The sequence below is a fragment of the Apium graveolens genome, chromosome 11 (genome assembly GCF_009905375.1).
Source record: "Apium graveolens cultivar Ventura chromosome 11, ASM990537v1, whole genome shotgun sequence".
Taxonomy (NCBI): domain Eukaryota; kingdom Viridiplantae; phylum Streptophyta; class Magnoliopsida; order Apiales; family Apiaceae; genus Apium; species Apium graveolens.
Genome location: NC_133657.1, coordinates 102,094,124 through 102,120,266, shown reverse-complemented (window position 1 = coordinate 102,120,266; position 26,143 = coordinate 102,094,124). Strand labels below are relative to the sequence as shown.

Sequence of the window (26,143 nt, the reverse complement as noted above, 5' to 3'; positions counted from 1 at the left end):
TTATTAGAGAACATGCTACTAATGGTACCATTGAGCTTATTTTTGTACCAACAGAAAAATAACTAGCTGACATTTTTACTATACCTTTGGATGAAGCAACATTCACTAGACTTGTAGGTGAAATTGGAATGCTCAATTCTTCACCCTAAGGCAAGAACTCAGCTAATGTTTTGCAGCAGATTAATCTCCAGTAAATCAAAGTTAATTTGATTATATTGGAATTTAACTGAAATATGAATTACAAATATTTTAGAAATTTCTGCATATTTTTTTTTCAAATTCAATTAACTTGGAGTTTTTCAAATTCTGAGTAAAATGCTTAGCTGTTAATTTACATCATTTATATGTAAAATTAACACAACACAGAATCATAATAACCAAAAGTATCTGGCAAATTGAGTTCTCGATAAGTATAAATTGACTTCTCGACAAGTCATTTTAGGACTTCTCGAGTAAGTCCTCGATAAGTCAACTCACTGACTTTTCGAGTGACTTCTCGATAGGTTTAAAATGACTTATCGATAAGTCCTTGTAGAGTTCTTTAATAATGTTCATTCACAGAGTTCTCCACAAGTATAATTCTTGACTTATCAATAACTCAGAACTGAAATAATTTAAACTGATAAATTATTTTGGTAAATTACTTTTGGAAAATTTATTCTAATTTTATTTCGAATTTATTCAAATAAAAGTTAGAATTGATTCAGTCCGCTTTTTGGACAAATTGGGTATTTATTTGACATTTCGATAAGTCAAGTTTGAGTTCTCTATAAGAGTAATTTAAAATGACTTCTCGACATGTACTTCACTTCTTTAAATGACTTCTCGATAGACAACTTCAAATGTCTATTTTAGAGTTCTCGACAAGTCATCTATTTTCACTATAAATACCCAGACTTCTCGAGTAATTTGAACTTGGAATTTTTCAAAATTCTAAGTAAACTGAATATTTATTACTTCATATTCTCAGTATATGAACTTAATAAATAATAGATCAAAAGAAGCAAAAGTATGAAAAACTAAACAAATTTAATTCATAAATTCTGTTCAGAAAAATACTTTTGACATACTTTGTCTCTAATTTCTCTGACTTATTGACACATCTACATGCTTATATGATTTCTTGTTTACGTGGAAATAGGTTAGTCCAATGTTAGTAGACTAGTACATTATTTGTGTTGTTTTGAGTATGGTGATAGTGGTTAATTTATTTGACTGAAGTAAACTAATATCCTTGAGTACATGCTTATTTGCATGGGGAATAGTCACTCTCTAAAGTAAACTAATATTCTTGAGTACTTGTATGGGGAATAGTAACTAGTCATTTCTAACTATCTAATATGCATATGTGTTTATTATTCGTATTATTCGGGCAACTCAAGAGTCTATTGGTTTCTATCTTTACTCCCTTTATAAATTAAAAACGCCTCCCTCTTTATCATTCATCAGCACTCTCTATCTAATAAACTTTTTTTGCCTCAAAACTCACCTATTGTTCTTTTCGCTCCAATGGCTGCCCCCGTTTTTCACACAGTCAACCACGGTGTTTATCTTCCAGCTCGAAACTTGACTGACGATAAGGTCTATTATGACCCTTTTGGACTTCAAATCCATATCAAGGGGTTCATATGCAGCCCTTTTAATCTTCCACGAGAGATCTTTGATGAACTCTCATTGGGTGATCAACTTGGTATTCTTTTCTTTGAGATGGAAGTCTCTCTCGAGCAGGAGAGACGAGCTAGGGTGGCTGAGTAACAACGACTTACTACTCTGGAGCTGCAGGAGAGAATCATTTCTCTTGCAAACTCCATGTCCAGAGCGTACGAGCGCAGGGAAAGAAGGTTGGTGGCAGAGAAGAAGAAGCCCGAACTAGAGTAGTTAGGATTAGGATTTACTTGTTAAATCTATGTCTTAATGTACTATGTTTCCGTTTTTAATGAAAGTTCTAATTCTTGTCTTGCAATCTCTTGTTTGTGTAATAATTACTATGTGCTTATATCTATATTAAATTTTGTTTTCTCTACAATAATGCTTGCAACTGAAATATCTTACAATGTATTTGTCTAATGAAACTCCAAAAAAGATACATTTGTTCAATGCATTATAGGTCTAATACATGACATCAACAGGGAATTCAAATAATCAATTCACAGGTATTAGTGCTAAAACTGTAGCTAAAACATTTCAAAACCAAACAGCTGTTTACCCAGGCACAGCAACACAAACACAAACTCACACAATACCACTCAGGTAACTCTCAAAAGGAACCTGTTTTACAAAAGGACAAAATCCCCAAAATGTTCTTCAGTTATTTTGTTTTTTGAGAAAAAGGAACTGGTATCACAAACATGGAAACTTATCAGCTTTTCATGAATATAACTAATGCACCTTCATGTGCAAAATAGTCTTAACAGACTGATAGGTTTGAGGGTACGTAATACTCCTGAGGGGGAGCTATCTAAATCCTCTCCAATTCAATTGGAGGTTCCTCAAGAAGGAACAACTCCCCTCATAACCCTAGTAGAAATTTCCTCTGTAGTTGAAGCTAGAGTACAATTGCCCATGATCCTGTCATAGGGGAGGCAAGCTTAGCACATTCAAGTTCATTCAAGTTCCAGTGTGTTGCAAGATATACAAGGGTTTGAGGCTGATGCACATGGCAGTAACCCAGTCAAATCCCCTCCAAATCAATTGGAGATTCCCACTACAAGTGGAGGACAACACATTATCATAACCACAGAGAAATATGTGAGTCAAACTGTGACCCCAGTCATAGATTCTTATGCACTCATTTTTCTGGTGAAATGAGTGATTAGCCCTATATGGTCTTCCCCTAATCATATGATCATAGATTAACTCTTCTTAGCCACCTCTTATTTCTGTAGGACAAACAACAATTGAGCCTTTCATGTGAGAGTGAGAGAAAGGATTGAGAGAAAAATAGAGAGGCAGGATCCTTCCTGGAAAAAGGAGAGTTAGAATGAGTGTCTGGATTTAGCAATCCTTGTGAGGTAACTCTGACTCTTAAAAGTCATGAGACTAGTGCAGTGAGAATTAGTGAGACTACTTATTTAAGAACAGAGAGCTTAGGATTTCCCTATTCTAATCTACTTGGTAAACTCATCACTACAGACTTCACTAAAACTTGAAGTTGTTGATAGTGTTCTACATGAACATTGACAAAAGCTTGAACAATGTGCATAATAGCTGGATGTTTCTTCCTGAAGATAATGTCAAAAAGGAGGAGAATATATCTAAATGCCAAAACAGCTAATGGATGTTGCCAGATAATAATATTCTATTCTTGATAGGGGGAGAAGGAAGAATAAATCTAAATGCAACTCACAAAATCAGATAGGAAAATTGGGTTCCTAGGTTCTGCATTTAGATAAAGTTTTGACATAATCAATCAGAACTTGTGCATAATTTCATAATGAACAAGTTGGGGGAGATTGTAATATATAATAGATGATGTCAAAGATTACTGAAGCTGACAATGTTATTAGCAATCAGTTAAACTTGGGGCCAACTCTAAGTAAGTTTTATTGTTATCTAAAATTTGTATTATGTACTTGTAACACTTAAAGTTTGTAAAAATGCAAAGGAGCATACTGGAGTCTTTTTCCTAAAACAGTATCAAGCCTAAGGATTCTATCTGGAAGAAGATCAAGAAGATCATGCCTTAGAAGAATTTTGAAGAAGCTTGGAGTTGAATAAATCTGTTTGGAGAAATATGTTGTAAGTCAAGATCTCTACAAGGCACAGATTTAATGTTATAGAGAAGTCATTCGAGAACTCCAGAATGACTTATCGAGAAGTCATTCAAACTCCAGAGAGTACCGACGGATAAGCAATATCTACTCGATGGATGAGCTATATATCCACTTGATGGATGAATAACATCTACTCGACGGATGAGCAATATCTACTCGATGGATAAGCTATACATCTACTCGACGAATGAGAAATATCTACTCAACGGATAAGCAATATCCACCGGGAGTAGAGAAGTCAGGAAAGTTACTCCAGAACTCAAAAAGATATCGACAAGTCATTCCTTCACTAGAGAACTCAGAGTTATCGACAAGTCTATATCCATTCGAGAACTCAGAGATATCTACAAGTCAAGTGAAGTTATGAAGACTAGAGATCTCGATGAGCTGAAGACCTCTACAAGCCAAACTCATTATGGAGTACTAGAGATCTCGATAAGCCTTTATACTTATTGAGATATCAAGTGTTTAAATGAATCAAACTGGAGATCTCGAAGTATAGTCTCAAAGTACAGAATTATAGATCAGTTTAATATCCATAATAAACAATCAACAAACAATCCAATAGCTGGATTGAAAAGTCTACAAAAAGCTCGAATAATTTCAAATTTACTACGTGTATTATTCTTAATTGTACGCACCTCTTTCCTCCATCAATCACCACAATTGTATAGGATGGAAAGCAATAAATACAAAAAGAAAATCTAGATGATGTGATCCTATATGATAGAATGAATGATGCAATAAATTAGTTTTTAACAATTAACTAACTAATTATTTTTGAGTTTTTCAAATATTTACTTTTTTGGATTTTTTCAATTATAAAAGTGAGAAAAAATAGAGATATGATATAGAATACTGAAATGCGCGTTCAAAAATTCTAGAAAAGCCGGCAAGGCCTTCTAGCGATCTTCTTTTCCAAACTTTCCTCCGCTTCACTATTCCCTAAAAAATAAAGAGAAAACAAGAAACTAGTCCGAAGAATTAAATATCAAGGAGTGAAAATTACCAATAGTCCCGGGCAGCGGCGCCAAAAATTTAATGTGTAAAAAACCGCAAGCGCACAATATTTAGTTGTAGCAATTACAAGTTGATTCATAGAGACTAAGAATTTTCAAAACCCTAACAACTTAAATCAGGAGAACTAGACAAATATATTTGAGATGAGATTTGTTTAACCTAATTAGGAAATAACAGATAATTTGGAAAAGTTAGGAATCCGAACCCATTAATCAGTCACAATTAATATCAACTCGTCCTAAAATCAATTCTCTTTTCTTCACAAAAATAACACATATCAATTAACGAGACAAGCATATACTATGAAACTTGTTATCTAACAATAACCCATCAAAACTTCATGGAGCAAGCATATGCTAAGAAAAATAAATCCGGTAACATTAATATATCAAAATCACTTTGTCAGTTGAACAATAAGCACCAAGAAAAATCACGAGAATCAATTAATATGAACGAGAACATATCAAAGGTAATTAAATTAACTTCAACTTCATCCTATAGAATAAATATAGATACACATGATAAAAAGATGAACAAAACAAATAACTAATAAAATTCTAGCTATAGATTGGTGTTCTAAATGTTGGGTGTCTTTGGTGTTGGGTGTGTAAAATACAAGAGGGAATGGAAAATATGAGGGTTTGGATCTTGGAATAACAAATCCTGCTTAGGATATATTTCCTTCTTTTCCTTCTTCTTCTCCAATAAGTATTTGAAGTTTTTTAGCTTCAAGTATTCTCCACCTCTTTGCCTTTTTCACCTTTTTTAGCTTAAATTCTGATTTTATTTATTTCTACAAAATAAAATAAATAATTTATTTATTAATAATATTACAGGATATAAAATAGTTATTAATAATATGCAATAATATGGATCTATCAATACACTTTAATCATTGAAGATGAATCTTTACATCTTGCATTTGCAAGATGCTGCCAGTTAACATTCAATTCACAATAACTTTAATATTCGGTTAACTGTTAATTACATTTGCTTCCTGTGCTAGTTTAGCTCGGCTTGTTTATTCTTTAACCTACCTATGACAGTTAAGTAAATGACAAGGCTTAAGCATACCACGAGGAAGAGCGTGAATGGAGCCTCGTAGTTAAGTTTATAATGTTGTAATGATAGTTAGACTTATTTATATTTGGGTTACTTGTGAAACTCTATAACATGGTTGTCCTTTGTAATTATCATTAGTTTATAATATTAATCTTTTTGTTTTTTTAAAATCATTAGTTACTTGTTTAATACCATTAGCTAAGATCGGTGATGTTGTTAGGAGCCAAGTCTTCATATTTCTATTTTATTCAGATTATGTTTGAGTTGTGATTCTCCGATTTATATTCCAGATTAAACAACGTCCCATTTTTTTTATTTTGATGGTTGAATTAAACAAAGATAAATTATTCTATTTTGTGTATTATAGTTTAGTATTTATTATTATAATTTAGTATAGATCGATTAAATTTGGATAAGAATACTAGTATTAAATTTGGCTAAGCTCAGTTAGTCCATTAAACCTAATACCGACCAATAAATCATAGATATAAACTTTGTGCTCTTAAGATCTTGAGAGTACCGAACACGTAAATAAGATAGATTTGTGACATCTCAGGAATATTTGTACCTCTTGAATGTTTGTGAATGTAATGATGTGCTATATCTTATTTTATACTATTTATATTATAAATATACAATTAAAATTTATCATTCCAGTGACATTTTATTTCTTGTGCTAAAATAACACAATGATATAATTTATGCTCAATATAAAACAAAAGATAGGTGAAGCTATAATTCACAGGTCATCAATTGGTAAAAAGTTAGCTAAAAATATTTATTTTGTATTCAAAATAGCGGAGTATTTGGGGAGTTGATTAAATTTGAAACAACATATAGAATCAACCATTGGAGTCATGATGCTATTTTAAAACCAAAAATTAATTTTTGATTTTAAATTATAGCAATAACTATACTTATTTTTATACCATCATTGGACATATTCTAACAACTATACCTAATTATATATTTAACATCAAATACAGAATTTCACTATTTTCCATCGAAGTGTAGTATATCATTTGAGTTAGCAATTTTGTTTGGATGTCATATTATAGCAATATTACCCTTTTAATGCCATGATTGGTGTAATATCCGAGATATGATGTGTAATTATTTTTGTTAAGAAATAGATATTATGTGATTATTATATGAATTTTTGGTAAATTATTTGTTAATTGGTGTTTGTGTTTGGGTGTTTATATGTGGTAAAATTTGAAAATTTTAATTTTTATATGTCCAAAATAAAGTATTGATAATTTTGATATTTTTCTAGTAATTTATATGTTGTTATATGATTTTATAAAGTATTAATAGATTTAATAAATAATTTTTCAGATTAATTATAAATTATTTTGAATAATCGGGAATCATCCAACTTCAAGCGTTTTTACGTTTTTACAACCCGGAAGTCTCGGGAAAACTCCTTTCGGGGTACGGTTTTACCTGTGCAGTTCCCGGCGCAAATTTTATCATACAATTTTTATTTCGATAAATCGATAAAACCTGTATTTTCGAGAAACGGGATATTTTGATTGAACTATTGTATTATCTTCTCATAATTCGTGTAACCAAAGTGCTGAGACCAAGACTGTATTTATAAAAAGCCTGGTTTTGATAATTATCCTAAAACTGGTACCGAATTGGATCAGTTTTATTAATACTTAGCGATTAAGTATTCGATTTTTATATCCGATATGATCCAACGGGGTACCAATATTCTGTAAATATAAATAGGTATTTGATTTCTTATAGATAAATATAACTAAACAATAAAAACAGATAATTACCCAGATAAAACGTAGTTATTCAAGGTGTTCTTCATAATCAAATCATCAAATGAAGGCGTTAGCGAATTCGGATTGGAGCGTGCGAGTAACTAAAACGAAGGTCTTGAAGAGTACAATCAATTTCCATAACCTATACAACTGCAGATTCACTAGATAAATTACTATATTTTTCTTTTAATTTGAATTTATTATGATTAAAATATGAATTTTTAATTTTGATGTTATTTGTATTATTTGATGATTGCATGTTGTAGATCATGAGATTCTAGTCAATTTGGTATATCGTATGACTATATCTGGATTCCATATCACAGAGATAACATCGTTTGATTCTCAGATTTAACACCATGGGTTATTATCTTAATTAGTTGACACCATTGAATAGATCGTTGAAAAATGAATCGAATGATATATGTGTGATAAACGGAGGGTAACGAGAAGAGCCTCGCCGGAGTTTAGAACTCGATGGCGGCGGGAAGTTTAACCGGATTTTCCAGCCAAAATCGGATTTGTCTGTTAAATATAAGTGCATGGTTGTGTTGTTGGAATTAAGAGGAATAATCCCCGTGATTTTTATGCATTTATGGAGATATTCCGGCCTCCAGAAAAGCTCCATGGCGGCGGCCATGAAGTCCGGCCGGCGGGAGTAGAACGGGGAAGACGACCAGGGTGGCAAATTGCAGTTTGGCCCCCTAGAAGTCTCCCTTATTTACAAAAACCTATATATCAGATTTAAGAACTTACATATATAGTATTTCTGTTTCTAATTTTTTTAAAAAAAATCATACTTCTGTTTATTTTAATTTCAGAAAATGATTTTTTTATTTAAAAATTCCAAAAATATTATTTTTACTCCCAAAATTTATTTTTAATTCAAAAATAAATCTGAATTATTTAGTTAATTAATTTTAGTTAATAATTAATTATTTAATTGATTAATTAATTTAAAAATTATTTGATTTAATTAGTTATTAATTAATTTTAATTGATTATTTAATTAAATTTAATTATTTTTTTGATTTTAAAATTACGAAAAATAGTTTCGAGCTTTAAGACATTTTTCTAAATTATGTTCAAGGCTCGATAATCATTATTAAATAATTTGTAAGTCAGATCGGGTATTTGAACCTTGTTATTAATTTTTAAAATGATTCTGTTACCCGTTTTAATTTTGAAAAATGTTCAAAAATTCGTATTAAATACCCGAAAAATTATTTTAACCCCAAACCTTCTTTGAAAAGTTATTTTTATCAAATACCTTACATGTTATGTGCTATGTGTAATCTAAATTGATGTGTTATATGCTTTTATATTCATTGTTTGACGGTTTTCGTCATAACTTTTAATCCGTACATCGGATTTGGGTGAAACGAAGGGTAGATAGAAGCTTGTAACGAATAGAATAAGATGATAATAAGTATTGATAAACACTTTTAATGTCTAGCATAGGAAGAGAGGCGTAGAAAAGGAAAGCAAGTAGTCGGTGAATACGAATCGATAGACGTGTGCAAGTAAAGTGGAAGTCAAGCGAAATAATGCAAATATCTCGGAACTTTCTTATAATATGTATTCAGAATAGTTCTGTTCTATATTGAAAGTGTTTTGAATTACTTACCTTTGAACCCTGATCACCTCAATTGATATTTGAGCCATAAGCATTATTCTTTGTAAACTATTTATTGTTGGATTCCCATATACGAACCACATACATACGATACTACTCCACAAATATATTTATATCATACACTGATTACTGAAATGGAATTGTTTAATGTACAACCCTTCATACCCTCTACAATACATTGTTATACCTTTATGGTGCCCATGAATTACCCTATGCTTTGAGACGAATATCTTATCACTGTTGTTTATGATTCTATTTATTACCTTGCTTATTATGATGTTATTATAGAATTTGATGGTTTTCTAAATATGGACCAGATTCGTTGTCAGACAAGATTCGTGGTCGTATTAGGCCAATGTGTGCCTTGGATCCAGTTTATAGAGCAGAGTTGTGTGCCTTGCTCAGGGTTAGTACGTGACTGATCAACAGCCTAACCTTGGTTTTTAATATAAAAGTGAATATCCAATTCTAATCATTGCTTAACAAGAAACTTGATTCCTTAAATCATTTCATTTGATTATTGTTTAATCTCAGTATTGTCACTGTGACTTGCTGAGCTAGTTAGCTCACTCTTTCGAATATGTTTATGTTCTTTTCCAATTAAGAAAGAAGTTGTTGCACTACGCCTTAAGTGGGCTCTTGTAATGCCTAAATAGTGTTACCATAGGCCCAACAAAATATTACATTAGGTCTATTGTAACACCAAGGGGCGTTACGTATACGAGCATTACAATAGACACCCTAATGTAACACTTCACTGATCTATTATAATAGAGAAGAAACCATTACAATAGGAAACTACTATAACACTAAAACACCCAAATATAACACAAAATGAGTGATACAATAGTTTGATCAAGATTGCATAAGTGGGACCCCTGGTGCTACGTGGCCCCACCAGTGGGTCCCACGTGGACTCCACCTGTGGGTCCCACATTGCCTATTGTAACAGTATATTTTATCTATTATAACACCAGTCTTTTTAGTTAGGCAACACTAGAATATATGTATTGTAACTGTATTTTTATCTATTGTAACACTAGTAACATATGTAATATAAAATTATATTTAAACAAATATTACACCAGAACAAGCAAATGTAATAGTTATTTTAAATTTAGCAAAAAAATGTAATAGTTATTTTAAATATTTTTAAAATATAAGGTATGTTTTGAGAATAATCCATACTAAAAAAAACATCAAAGTTGTATACATAAGAGTCTTAGCTCTTCAAACCAAACAACTACATAACAGTAAATTCTTCAAACCATCCCCAACGCCAACGACGACCAAAGTACTATAACATAATATCCAAGCTATCCTTGGATAGGAAAAAACTACTCTTCAACTATCTTTGGATATGAAATTATACAAAATAACCAAGAAGAGAAGCACTTTTTGCGCTTCCACACTTTCCTGATCTGGATACAAAATAACGTGGAAGAGAGCTACTTGTTCTCCCTCATTCACCATTCCTTGCTCCTGTACACAAGTCACGCCAATTTGCATAAGATTCAATAGAAGTTGATTTGGTATTAAAATCAAATTAAAATGACATAGTGGGATACTTGCAGTTAATTTAGGATATGACATGAGGAATCAATCACTTTTAACTTTAGAATACATAGCAACCTATCAAAAGGTACATTTTACTAACTCTGAAAAGGTACATTTTACCAGTTGGCAATCGAGATCTTTACCCTTGGCAGTGACACCAAGAACCCGACCCCCGGTAGCTATGAAATAATTACAAGTCACAAAAAGATTGTAGTTACTAGTATGCCTGTGGCAATGAAACAAAAGGGCTATACTGGATTTTGTTTTTCAAATTAAATAATTATTTAAGTTAGGATCTCACCATCATCCATCTACACCTCAAAGCAACATCTTATACAGTTTTTTCATGTAACAGAGTTGCGATCTTGATATACCTCATAATACACTAAGGAACATACTGCAAGCTTCACAATAAAAATAGAATAGTCAATAAGGAAATTAATTATATAAAGACATGAATGGTTCACCGTGAATTAAAGTCCAAGCTACCTCCATAATAACTTTAACAAAGTTAATGAAAAATCAGCTCATTTGCCTTTAAAAATATCAGTCCATCTGCAATTAAAACCAAAATATGTTAACAAATATTTTTTACACCTTTAAAGAATCTTAGACTTACCTCCAAGCTAGCTTATAAATTTAGAAACATGTCTTAAAATTAATTTAAGACATCTATTATGGATAATATTAGTCAGGCCAAAAAACCAGAGCCTCCATATACAGGCTTACATTACTACGTGAGATCAATACCAAAATGTTCCTTTAACAGTTTTGTAAAGAAATGGGACAGAAGGTGCTTCAATCCATGTAGCTAATCCAAAGTCACACAACTGCATGGAGACGTGAATTTGCATAAGAAGCAGCTGACCTAAGAAGCTTCAACTTCCAAAGAAGAGTACCTTTTGGTATGATATCAGACATTGACTGTAAGGTAAAATGTAAAAGAGGTGAAAAAAGAAAGAATCACCTATAGAGAACAAAGATAGTTTCAAAAACTAGCAAGAATGTGACTTCATACTCAAATGACTTTAACATTCTTACATAACACACTGGATACATAATAACACAGAAATGGTTGTGCAAGACTTGAATACGTGTCACACTAAAACAAATATTTCTAGATCTAGTAAATTTGCCGCCCTTGCACTATGAATTTATTTTTAATATCAGAACTTCCAAAAAATATGGAAGTGGCCTAACATTTAAAGTTTTGATGATTGATAGTAGTTCTTATAGATAGAAGTGGTATGAAAGCAGTAAGGTTGGTGGACATTTTCTCAGTAATGATTACACGAGGATGTGACTTATCAATGTTGACCATTGCCATCTTCATAGGGTCACCTGCGTAATACATTAAGATTTATTGGAAATGCATACAATTTTAAAATCTCAATGTCACAAATATAAATTAGTATAACTGTGTAAGTTTATTTTGTGCATGGCGGATTATTGAAAGAGATCTATGGAATGAGTATATTTTAACTATTTAAGGACTCTATTTGCTGCATTCACACAAAACACGCAACAACCATAATTAAAATAATTACAAACATTGAGAAAAATGAGAAGAGAGACTAGGATCAACACTTAATTGAAAGCAAAAATTTACCTGCATTCAAGTTAGTATGGTCATTTATCAATTTCAAAAGAAATGGCAGTAAGTCTGGCCAATCTTCTGGCCAGTCATATTGTGCAACTAATGCAACAGCCATACTAATGGCTATACATATCTTTTTATGATTATCATCCAGTAACAGTAACAGAAGAGTTTTTATAATTTTATGTATGATGATTTAACCTTAAGGAAAGAATATATATTTTATAAAGATTAAAGTTCAGCAACCGAAAGTTCAAGATAAATAAATAGCGAGAATAAAATTAAATAAAATTATAAATAATCAGGAGTAGTCAAGATAATATTACCTTCTTTTGAATAGAAACCACATGATGTTCGAAATTTTCCTCATCCCACTGTCAATATTTCTTAATGAATTTCTTTAGAAGAATAGTAGCTAGGTAAAACATGTTAATTCTAACAAGGGAGGCGAATGAAATAAAACAAAAACATGAGCCCTACAAGTACTGTAACGTTCTAGTTTACAGTCTTCTACAAAATAAATTGCAACTAATCGTTCGACTAATTTTTGTTATCACAAAAGGATATCTGCCGCGCTCCTAAAGAAAGCTCCCTATTCCCGACAATCCTGCATAATGCGCTCCCAAAACCTTCAAAGCATAATTTCAAACCTTAGCTCCAACTTACATAATTGGTCATATATTTAGCTAATTAAGACGAGTTTATAAAATTAATGCTTTCTACAAAGTACATATCATTCACGTCATAGCTAGCCTTAATAACTGGATTAGCATAGTACGTGACGCCCTCACACTCTGAATCTACAATCCAAAAATCAAAACCCTAATTAGATTCCCATTCGACGTTCCCGGAACGCTTAACAATTTCCCTTTATCGCAATACCCTAAGAGTATATATATTTACTCAATCATATACACAAGGCACGCTTATACCATAACTCGTATACTTTAACCAAATAGCCATCGAATCACATATTGCGACACAATTACAACACATAACATATAATCTTTGTATCCAAACTCTATACTCGAGTTAAAATAATAATTATACAATCTTATATCAAGACGACTCAATCCTTCCTTTTATTTCACATTAATCGAACCAAAACTACCAAATAAACCAATTATTCCCTAGTAATCTTACATGCATATACTTTGTGAAGTCCTATGATCAAATCAACCTCTTTTACACCCTTAACCATTCAACCCTTACAACCAAACACAATCAAGTGTACTCAATTACATTCATACATAATCAAACACAAATAAATCTCTTTTAGTAACATGCAAGTACAAGAATCACTTACACAATCAAGTCTCATCCTTTTTAATCCAAATACCGAATCAAAATCATAATCAAAATAAAAAATCAAAACCCTCTTTTAATTATCAAAAATTCAAACCTAAAACTAACACAAACACCATCCAAAATTGACATGCACCCAAGTACTCATTTCGATTATCACTAGTAGTTAAAGCAATTAGCATATAAGCCCATAAAATCAACTTAATCCTTTTCTAATCATAAGACTCATTCGGGGTTTTTAAAAAAAACATACATGCATAGATCAATTTTGACATGCAAGGCTTTAAATCACAATTTCAACTCATTTTAACCCTTAACTTAACCATTCAACTCATTTTCTTTACAAATCAAACTGAACTCATTTGATTATACTCAAATCTTACATGCATGCCATGCAACTTTCTTAGAAACAAAGATTTATATTCAATATCAAGTTTAACACTAAAACAAATAAGCAACTCATCATTCAAAATCAAAACCCCCTTTTTCTTTTAAAAACAAAATTCGAACTAACACCAAACAAAACCAAAAAAAATACCACATATCATCCGCTATACTTTTTTAATGATCATACACTAAGAAATTGAGATTTTCTTAGATAAAATCAAAAGAAGTTGATTTCAAAACTAGCTTAAACCCTTACATGCAAAAGGTAAATGGATAGAGAATGAGAAATAAGGAAGATTGATGGTGAAACCGTTGATTTCCAACTAGAATTAAGCTTTGCATGTAAGAGAGAGAAGAATGGAATGTATGAGGGAGAGAGCCGAGAGGCAGACCTCGGGAGAGAAGAGAGAAAAGGGAGATGAGAGAAAAGAGAGAAAGAGAAAGGAAAGAGATATAATGAAATGTAAATGACCAAACTTCTCTCCTTTTATACTTACAAGTTAGTGAAAAAGAGAAATTACCCGTGTACCCTTCTCTCATTATTAGCACAAAATGCATGCAAGGATAGTATGGTCATTTGGTTAAGTTGAATAGAGATAGTGGGGTAGGACATGACACATCTAACCTTCTATCATGTTGTGAGTGGAAATGCATACAAGGGCAAGTTGGTAATTTAAAAAGAATCTAAATTCTTAATTTTCTTTTATCCCTAATTAAAAACGATTTTGATTAATATATTTTTGAATCAGAAAAGATAAACATGCCACGAATATCACTTTTAGAATATAGATCTTGAAATTATCTTTTCAGCCATATTTTTAAAATAATTTTTGAGCGTACGGTTTATTTGTTATGGATTTTACAAGATTGCGCTCAAAATAGAAGTATTAGTGAATAAAATCATTTTAAAATACACCGATCACGAAATAAATCCGTCTATAATTTTTATAAAGTCTTTAGAACTATTTTGAAGATAACAAAACCAACTTCACACCTTGAGCATACTCGGATAATTTTATAAAAACATTTAAAGGTTCAATAAACCTTATTTTAAATCAAATAAATACCTTAAAATCATTTAAAATCATCCAGATCACGTAATCAAGCATACAGACAAGCAAAGACATATATTCATACATCACAACTCATAGTTGATCACAAAATTTTCCTTTTTATCATTACTTTCCTTTTTCGCGTAATGGGTCACGTCCTGTCTGACGGCCAGACGCTGAGCGTTTTCAGACACGCTTCATAATCATTCTCTTTATATCAACTGACACATCACTGGAATATAATACTCACTTAAAAATTTTTATTTCATACAATAGCACATAGTTCACATTTAAATACTTTTAATCTCTATTAAAACGGGTCCCGTTCTACCTGACGGCCCGACAACACAGCTTATCCCTTGAGCTGACTCATCAAACTGAAACGGGTCATCTTACATTCCCAGTTACTAATATACAATAAATAAAATTAACCAAAAAAATTATTTATCCCTTCATTTAATCACATAATTTATAATTACACCACAAAAATATACTTTATTTACTTAATCATGTCGCGAAATTCCCAGTCGTCACATAGTAAACGTGCAATGTAAACTCAGTAATTACTAAACAAGACACACTAATTATTAATGGAGAATACGAGGTAATTAACAAAATCTGATGTAATCAAACAACAACTCTAAACAAGCACCGCATTTCAGAATATAACCTTAAATCCGCAGCAAACACCATCAACAAGTCGCCCCCAAACGCCATCACTTCTCTAAAAACCCTAATCGACTAAAAATTCACAATAAAATATATGTTTATCAAATAAAATATTCCTTTATGTTTAAATCGGAGCAGAGAAGTAAATATTTACCACTAAATCCGAGCAAAAGAACTAAAGCCCCAATTTGAAGCTCTCAAATCCTGTAATGTCATTTAAATTGAAAAATTAGTAACTACCTTTAGAATACATCAACAAACATGTGTTTATATTTACAAATCTTCTAATCCATCCATAAACATGTGTTTATATTCATCGAATCTTAAATTTCATTTTTGATTCATCCTTGAGAGAGAAATGAGAGAGTCGATGGGAGATAGTGTTTGTCCGAGGAGTGAGTATTGTCTGAGTGACTTTTATTTGCTCAATAATTCATTTAGGGGGGAAAATTGCCGCCTTATAATTCATCTAGTAAATTTTGTATTATTTAATTTCTTATATTTTATTTTTTAATTTTAAATAATAAAATATTATTTATTAAATAAAATTAAATAAAGTAACTTTTGTATTTATGTGCAAATTATTTTTATAAATTTTATTATATTATATATTACATTTTTCATTCACTAATAAACTAAAATATAATTTTAATACTAATTATTGATAATATTTTCACTTAAATATTTTAAAATTTAAAAAAATATATAATGTAACACCAGGTGTTGGTGTTACATGTCGTGCAACACCGACATTTCTCTGCAGCAGTAGCTTTATAGCTGTTGTAGCACAAATTGAGAGGTGTTACAATAGGACACAAATTTCTTAGCTAATGTAACGCTGCTTATAACACTTGCATTACAGTAGCCCACTTATGGCGTAGTGTTGGTAGCGAGGATCCCCAGACCAGTGTGCGAGCTTAGATACCAGGTTGAGTTGGATCAAGTTAGCTGGAGACTTTTGTTTTAGTTTTGAGTTTGAAAGTTTGTAATAATGTTTGTTAATCAGATTTAAGTTAAACTAGTTGGGATTTGGTACGTTGTAATATAAATAAGATTGTGGCTTGTGTTCATACTTTAACCTGTTGCGATCTGTGGTTGTGTAATGTAGGGTCATTGCATATATATTATTCCATAAACAGGTTTATATATTATTTGTTTGGGTGTGTTATGAACCCCAAACTTCTGACCTGGGTTTGGAGGGCATCACAATTGGACTTGCTGTAAATAAGCATTATAGTTCAAGCAATATAATTTGAAGGAACTTCAAGGTGGCTGACCATCCTTGATCCTTCAATATGACGCAGTGGCTGTTCAACTACACCTGATAGAATGTGTTTAATTGTTTCTTACTCTCTTTGCTGGATAATATCAAAGGTACTCTTTAATAGGGAACCAAACAAATCACAAGATTTTGCAATCTCTGATTTTCTCCAGAACAATAACCGTGAAAAAATAACTTAAAGAGGAGTATTAGGATATGTTACCAATAGAGGATCAGAAGAGAGAGCCCCCAAAATTTTCATGGGATGGTAGTGGTGAAGACCCGAATTTACTACCTAAATTTTATTTTTAAGTTATTATTATCAAATATTAGGTTCACTGTGTTAAGCATTTATCCCACATGTGTTTTTCTTTCAAATTATAATAACATACATATATGTCAAACTATTTGTATGTATACAATTGTCCAAACTCAAGAACTTGGTGTAGCATTTAGTTTCTTTTGCTTTGAACAATCTAGTTATCAGAATTCTCTTCATTGAAAAATTCATGTTACTATAATATTGGTGTCACGAAATGTTAAATTTTGTTTCTTACTTTCGATATTTTGCAATGTGTTTTTCACTAGATCTTGTACACTACAAGAAAAATGACATTTTCCTACCAAACAAAATAAAGCAGAAACTTTTGGTAAGAAATGGTAGAGCAATTTCTACCAAAAATTCAAAAATTTCTCCTAACTCAAAACCTACCAATATTGGTAGGAAAGAAACCTTAGTTTCACGAAAATTTCAAACATGGAGTGAAATAAAAAAAATTCAAACATGGAGGCAAAATCAAAATTTCAAAAATTTCGTCCAATTCAAAACCTGCCAATATTGGTAGGAAATGAACCCTAATTTGACAAGAATTTCAAACATGGAGCCTAAACCAAAAAAGAAAATTTCAGATATGGAGCCAAAACCAAATCAAAAAATTTAAAAATTGCGCCCGAACCCATAACCTACCAGTATTGGTAGGAAATAGGTGACTTGAACATATAAACTACAACCTTTCTCTTTTCATTTTCCCTTTCATCTACTCTAACAAAATTTCATTTCACAATTTTTCATCTTCTTCTTCTTTTTTGGTAAATATCTTCATCTTCTTCATATTAACCATGTCTTATATATATATGCATTTCATTTTTCATAACATATTTTATAATCATGATTGATTTATATTTTTTATGTAATTACTTCTTTATTTTTTACTACATGTATTAATTGGTCATATGTGTTAATGACTACTAACATTTATTTACTCTTCTTATGTAGATTTTATTCATTTGAGGCCAAGAAAATAGAAAAAATAATGATGAAAATGAAGACATTATAAAGAATGATGGAAAAGGATTCAAAGATGAAGATGCTTAGTCTAAACCTTTTAAACATCTATTAATTGTTGCAATGAACTATTATTTCTAATATTGAACAATTGTTATGAAGATGTAATTTTAACTTTTTACATTATAATGGTGATATGTTACCGGATTGTGCTTTATGATAAATTTTTAAATTTTGGTTATTTATGTATGCTTATTATTTAGATATTAATTATGTACAATTTGTTCTACATTTATAATAATAAAATATTTTTTTTTTAAAATGGTCTAACATTTCCTACCACATTCAAGCTATTTCCTACTATATTCAAGTTATTTCCTACCGTATTTAAGCTAAACGGTGATAGAAAATGATCGGTAGGAAATGCTCATTTTCATGATTTATGGCACAAAATCTACCATTTTTAGTCAAAATTACCGATTCTGGTAGAAAAATACTCAATCAAAACCTACGAATTCTGGTGAGAAAGGGATTTGATTGTGTAAATTGCCACATGGAATAACACGTGGATGGGTCCCACAAGCCAACTTATCAACGGGGCCACCATTTGTGTAAGGTGGTAACTGTCGGGGCAGGTGATATGGCCGATCATGTGGTATGCCAAATGGGCAGCTACTTGTCAAGAAGGGGCCATTTGAAATACAAGCATCCATTCCTACCAAGGAGCAATTCCAACATGATCATTTCCTACCAAGCTCATTGGTAGTAACTGACTACTTTTCCCATCAGACTTGTGCCATTTCCTACCAACATTGGTAGGAAATGGTCATTTTTCTTATAGATGTAACAGTTGTCAGAGCTTCTTTCCATCGTAATCATAATTTTATTCTGAGATTACTTTTGATGCACCATTTAGTCAGTACAAGCTCTTGGAGAATTTTTTTGGTGGGAGATCTGATTTATTAGATATAAGATCTAATCATTTGCTATGGATTATAATACCATTACTTCGGAGTCATTAGAAAAAAAGTTTATGCGAATGGTATATTTAGCGATAATTATCAGTTTTAATACAAATTATATTTTTACTGTGATGTTTTTCATTACTAGAATCAATCATTCATTTTAGGTTTCACAACAATTCACGTGTATGGTCTGCTAACTTCGGAGAAGGATCATATATAGCGATATATCTTAACATTTTAATCTATGTACTTTAAGGTCAATATGTATTTATAAAAACTACATGAGATTACAAATTATATAATATTTCTTATAATTATTTTAGAAGCATTTAATAGTTTGTTGTATCATCCACATGTGCTTCCCCTTATTGTGCCTGTTAGGTAATGAATACAACACAGGGGGTGAATGTGATTTGGATATTTTTAAGGCTTTTTGAATGTTTGTTTCTTGGTTAACAAACCAGATTATAAATGCAGTAATATTGTGTTAACTGAAATAAAACAGTGCTCACAATATGTAACAACCCCAAATTTTGAAATTTTTGAAACCCTTATGAATAGTGCTTTTTGCTAATTATGTTGAATAAGAGAACTTTTCATGCCACACTATGTAGGGGTTCTTTTATTGTTATTATGAGATCGTATTAGTACTCTATATGATAAATAAGTGTATGTAATGATCGTCAGAATCTAAATCCGAACACTTTGATTTTTCCCGAAAATCTACCAGATACAGAAAGAATTGAGTATAAGGTAACAGAATAAAAAGGATTTAAATTCAAGGATTATAAGAGAGGATCATGAAAGGAATATAATGTATTGAGAAAGGTTAAAGAAACCTAAGTAATAAGATCCCGGGTATGATCCCTCAAACGATAAACAAAAACGAAAGTTAAGCAAACCATATAACAGATCAGTGGTCATTAGGCAAGCAATTAGGAGTTAATCAAGGAGGTTAGGGATGATGATGTCATCAAACCAACAAGGTGTGAACAAGTAGAAGCATTATGACATGTGCAAGATGACATAAGCATGACAAGGGGTTTTGTTTTGTTGGTTAATTTTGGGCCATGTAAAATTTACCATGGTAAAAAGCTAAAACATTTTCCAAGGCAAAAAGGAGAAGCAACCAAACAAATATAATAAAACACAAAAATTAGAAGTTGACTTTTGCTTCCAAGAGCAAAAGCTCTCGGCCAAAACAAACCCAGCAACTTTAAACTGCCTTATCTCCTTCACTACTCACTCAAATGTTGTGTTCTATAGCTCGTTGGAAAGGTATTGAGATGGTCTACAACTCTTGTTCACAAGTCTCGTCCAAATAAGCATGGTAAGACCCTCATTTTTACAGTTCTTTCAATCGGACTTTTAGAAACTTTAAAGCCTAACTTTGTGTTCTTGATTTCTTTGGAAAGATCAAGCTTGTAGGAGGCTCCATAAGGCTTCCTAGTAACTTTCCACCCTCCAAGAAAGGTATAAATCTTCACACCCTTTAGTAATAAGTTTGAATGTTGAAGTTTGGAGATGGTTTGGATGGATGAGTAGTAATTTGAATGATAAGCATGATTCGAGATTAATTGTTAAGTTGTTTAGTTGAATTTGGAGATGTTATAATATATGATTGGATTGAGATCCTTGAGCTTATTATGAATGAAATCAGTAGAATTGATGTGTATCTTGACTTGTTGTTGATTAGTAGTTGGATTTATATGATTTGGAATGGTAAAAATTTGGGAAATCGCGTAAACATAGCCGTCGTAATGTCCGATTTACTTTAGACTGTTTTTGCTCTTAACATCAAGACCCGAGAACTCCCTGTTAGGTTTTTACCATTGCTATGATTAGATAGTTCATGTTACGAGCTTCGTTTTGATATGTGGTTCGTTTGAATCCGATGTACGGTTTAGGAGAAACGACTGTTTTAAGTAACGGCGTTTCGCGACCGAACCATTACCCCTCGCCTTACTTTGAAACCTTGGTTAAGGACTTTAAATGACTATTTGGGGTTTGAAACATTTATGTAAAGTGGATTAGGCAGTTGGTAAGGTACTCGCGAAAGAATCACTTTAAAATTCTTAATGGTTAATTTATTAAAAATGGTGGAGCCGAGGGTACTCGAGTGACTTAAGTAAATCATTAAGCGCGAAAGCGAACGTTAGGACTCTAGATGGTTAAAGTCTAGTTTCTTAAGCGACCGGGGTTTAATTCCGACTTATGTTGTTGTTCATAGGTTATCGGACCCACTCTAAGCTTAAGTCTATCCGGGAGCACTCAGGCAAGTTTTCTACCCGTTATACTGTTGTTGTGATGTATACATTTGTATATGCATTATCTTGTGATAGACGCATGATGGTTAATTAGCAAATTCTTGCGATATATTGTAGCATGTGATATGGTATATATGCATGCCTGTTTCGTATTCTTGATATATATATCTGTTGATTCATATGATAATACCTATGCTAGAGATAAACGGTAAATTGCATATACCCTTAGTATAGGGGACCCAAAGGTGAACATTTTTCTAAAACCGGGAGTCGATGCTCCCGAGTATAATATATATATATATATATATTTATATATATATATGAATAGTTTTTAAAACTATGAATAAAATAAGGTTTATTCGATAACTTTATTTTATTAATGAATATTATTTTGAATATTCATTCGAGGGCTTATGACTCCGTTGATTTTATTATTGAATATTATTTTGAAAATTTATTCGAGGGCTTATGACCCCGTTTATTTTATTATTGAATATTATTTTGAATATTCATTTGAGGGCTTATTACCCCGTTTATTTTATTAATGAATATTATTTTGAATATTCATTCGAGGGCTTATGACCCCGTTTATTTTATTAATGAATATTATTTTGAATATTCATTCGATGGCTTATGACCCCGTTTATTTTATTAATGAATATTATTTTGAATATTCATTCGAGGGCTTATGACTCCGTTTATTTTATTAATGAATATTATTTTGAATATTCATTCAAGGACTTATGACTCCGATTAATTACTAATTAGTATTCTTTATTTTATTAAGGAATAATGTGTCGATAATCAAACTCACTTTTGATTATTCAAATAAAGATAGTACTTTCGTATAAGTATATCTTTGGTTATTTAATATTCATTGCAAGTATAAGTTTTAAAACTTCTACTTCAATTATTTTTATAAAGATTATTCTTTATGAGGATATTATTTAAATAATAATATTCAGATATTTCCTAATATATCGAGACTGATTTATTTTAGTAAATCAGCATCACTCCAAACATTCCAAAAAATATTTTGCGAGTCTTCAAAATGATTTTAAAAGTTAGAGCGGATCCCAAAACTCATTTATATTTAAGATCTTCCTTTCAAAGGGGATTTAAATACTCGCTCAAAACCTGAGGGATCCGGCTCTGTGGTGTGTTTTATATTCACAACCAGGTTGCTATTTTGATAAAATAGTTTTTGATTACTTACCCAATACTCGGGAAGTAAAATTCTGGGAACAAGTTAATCCATTAACAGGCATCGCCTGGGAAATATCGGTGAGTTCTCCTTTCCAACTAGATACGACTTCTTGGTGGAGCCGTATCAATAAGTTTCTACTTGGGGAAAGGGGGAACGAGCTTTACGTTTCAGAGTCATGGATTTCATCTGAACTAGGAGTGGCATAAGTGGTCGAGTGGCGCCGGCCCAGCCTTATTATATTGGCCCAAATGGCCTGGAAGTTCTTCTAAGACGGTCCATTCCTTAGGAGTCCAGTGTTCGGTTGACAAGTAAATCCGACAGGTTCTCCTCTACATGTAGAAAATGGTGGGGTTGCACTGCTACGACTGATCATCGTAAGTGGTCTTCCTGGCGCGGCAAACTTCCGTAATGAGTTCATCATCCAATTGGATATTTCTGCAACACTACCCAGAGCACTTCGATAGAAAGGCTACGGTTGGGCGATTGTTGAGTGTTGGCAGGGTCAAGTTTTCAAAATGATGTTTGCATCAAATGAAGTATCTCGTAACTTCATTTTATTTTGATGATATTTTAAAGATTGATTCTATACAAGTTTTGTCTTGTAGCTTAATCTATGGAATGAACTATTTATACATTGAACGGTGGTAGTTCAAGTAGTATTCGGAAAAGATATAAGTGTATTGGAGTATCTTGTAACTTCATCTTTTAAACTTATATCTAGTTAATGATTGTCTTATGAATGACAAAGATTTTCAGAAAAACGTTGAGACAAGGTTAGATATATGTGATCACCTTGCAACGATATTTTTATACAGTTATAAACTGGAACTCTGTGTATATTATACATGTCAGAAGATTTCAAAGATTGTGAAATGTATATATGTATATATATACTGAATATTTTATGACTTGGTCACGTTAAGATATTAGCTTGGTTCATTTCTTCTTGACCAAGACTTTCATGAGTACTATGAGAATGCTCATATATTATATACTGAATATTTTGCGACTTGGTCGCGTTAAGATATCTACTTGGTTCATTTCTTCTTGACCAAGACTTTCATGAGTACTATGAGAATGCTCATATATTGTTAATTATTATACATATTATTTCGGTGGGCTTGTTGCTCACCCTTGCTTTCTTCTTTCATCACACAACATCAGATAGACAAGATGAACAGGACCAAGCTCCCAATTCGCGAGCGGATAGGAAACGTTCCGCAGTTTCCTATAGGCGTTGATGTCGCTATAGCTGAGGTAGGAACTACCAATAGGCTAGGCTTTCAACTTTTGATGTACCAGACTTATGTATCTTTATCAATTGTAATAATGGCAAAGAAATGTAAATTTATTCAGAAACCCTTTTAAGGTGTATTGGCATATAATTTTGGAATAAAATGACTCGTGTTATTTTTGGATATTCATCTCTGAGACTATAACTTGTGGTGTGTGTGTTTATTGTGGGGTCACAGTACAGAGTAGTTGATTGTTTATTAAGATTAGGTATTATTAAGGGAAATGGAACTCGTGACGACCTGGATCCCCGACCCCGGATCTGGGGGTGTTACAGAAATGGTATCAGAGCTAAGCGTTATAAACCTCAGAGATGAAGTGATGTTAAAATAATAAGTTCACAAAGATAAATAAGAATTCTTGCCAAGTTCATAGTCGGGCTACCTAACGTAGTACTGACAGTTAAAACCGTTATGGGAACCCTTATAAATATCATGATAGAAGCGTAGTTTGTTATCATATATGGTAGCGGGACTCCGAACCCTGAGGTTAAGGAGCAACAGCGCGATGATGTTTTATTACTAATTGGAGATCGGATTGTGGATCCAATAGAGCGTCCTAACGCATGACCGGATGATGTTCATATTGAGGATGTAGCGGTTGAGGATGTTGTCCTAGAAGGGATTATCGCTGAGAAGGATCCCGTGAAGGATCCTGACAAGAATGAATAAAGGACCACTGAGGAATTGATGACCATGGTTAGGGCGACTACCAGAGGTAGGATTGGCCGGTCACTACCAGAGGTTCGTTCAAGTTTGTAAAGATAGTAGCCCCTTTAACGCGGCTTACTCGTAAGACTGAGAAGTTCGAATGGACAGAGAAATGCGAGAACCAACTTTTAAGAACCGAAGCAAAGGTTGGTGACGTTCCCTATGTTGGCGTTGCCAGATGGAAAATGAGATTTTGTGAAGTGTAGTGACGCTTCGCATAAGGAATTAGGGTGCTTCTTATACAGCACATCAACGTAATCGCGTACGCGTCAAGACAATTAAGGGAATATAAAATTCGATATCCCCACCCATGAGCTTGGGCTCGTGGCAATAGTTTTGCCCTAAAGATGGGAGGCATTACTGGTATGGAGAAAAGTGCGAGAGTTACACAAGCCATAAGTGCTCTATACATTTTCACGCAGAAAGAGCTCAACATGCGCTAAATGAGGTGGTTAGAGCTAATCAAGAATTATGATTGGGAGATTCTTTATCATTCAGGGAAAGCCAATGTGGTGGCTAATGCCCTTAGTAAAAAGGAGAGACTCAAGATAATAATGTCTTTGGGAGAGTTTATAAGAGATTTTGAGAAAATGGAAATAGAAGTGAAGGTAACCGGAGCCGGTACCGAAAAGCTGTTTGAGATTGCAATACAAAACGAATTTTTGGAAAAGAACATATTGTGCCAGAAAAAGTGATGAATGAAGGCAGAAAGTCAATGACTGGAGAAGAGATCCATACCGAGAAAGATGATAAGGGGATAGTGAGGTGTTCCTACAGAAATTGGGTTCCAAAAGTTCAAGAGCTTAAGGATGAGAACTTAGATGAGAGCCATAGTTTGAGGAATAAGATTTAGGGCAAACCCTGAATGTGATAGTCAGGGAGGTTGCCATCAAGAAAGAAAGAACCCATAACATAATAGAGTGGAAAACAAGGTTTTTAATGTATAAGATAACCCCGATTATGGGAGAAGGTTGAAACATTTCATACTAAGGAAACAGAAAGTCGAGTAAGGAAAGGAGACCCGAGACGGTACTCCTATACGGCAATTTATGGACCTGTCTAGACAGAACTTAGACTATTATCCCCAACCACCACCTTGAGGAAACAATGCGGTAGGAAATTCTTTCAGGACCTTTAAGTCTCTAAGCTCTCAGAGTTCCAAGGAACAAGCTGACCCAGTCGAGGCAAGAGCCTGGCTAAAGGAAATACAGGAATCATTTGAGATTCTAAATGATTGACGAATCACACAAGATTGTTTTTGTCACTTACCCTCCTAAGAGAGAGGCCACCCGCTGGTGAAAGGCCAAGGAAGGCACGGA

The 26,143-nt window shown here is 32.5% G+C and overlaps 1 long non-coding RNA gene across 2 annotated transcripts; it reads right to left on the bottom strand.

Moving 5' to 3' along the window:
- Window positions 1-10,464: 10,464 nt before the first annotated feature.
- On the bottom strand, window positions 10,465-14,463 carry LOC141695101 (uncharacterized). 2 transcript variants are annotated; one of them, XR_012564278.1, is made up of 7 exons: window positions 14,372-14,463; window positions 12,750-13,052; window positions 11,556-12,167; window positions 11,316-11,381; window positions 11,128-11,230; window positions 10,947-11,005; window positions 10,465-10,751 (listed from the first exon to the last, which is right to left on the bottom strand). It is a non-coding gene; the product is annotated as an uncharacterized LOC141695101 (long non-coding RNA). The 2 variants fall into 2 exon arrangements; XR_012564279.1 differs by lacking the exon at window positions 10,947-11,005.
- Window positions 14,464-26,143: the final 11,680 nt, after the last annotated feature.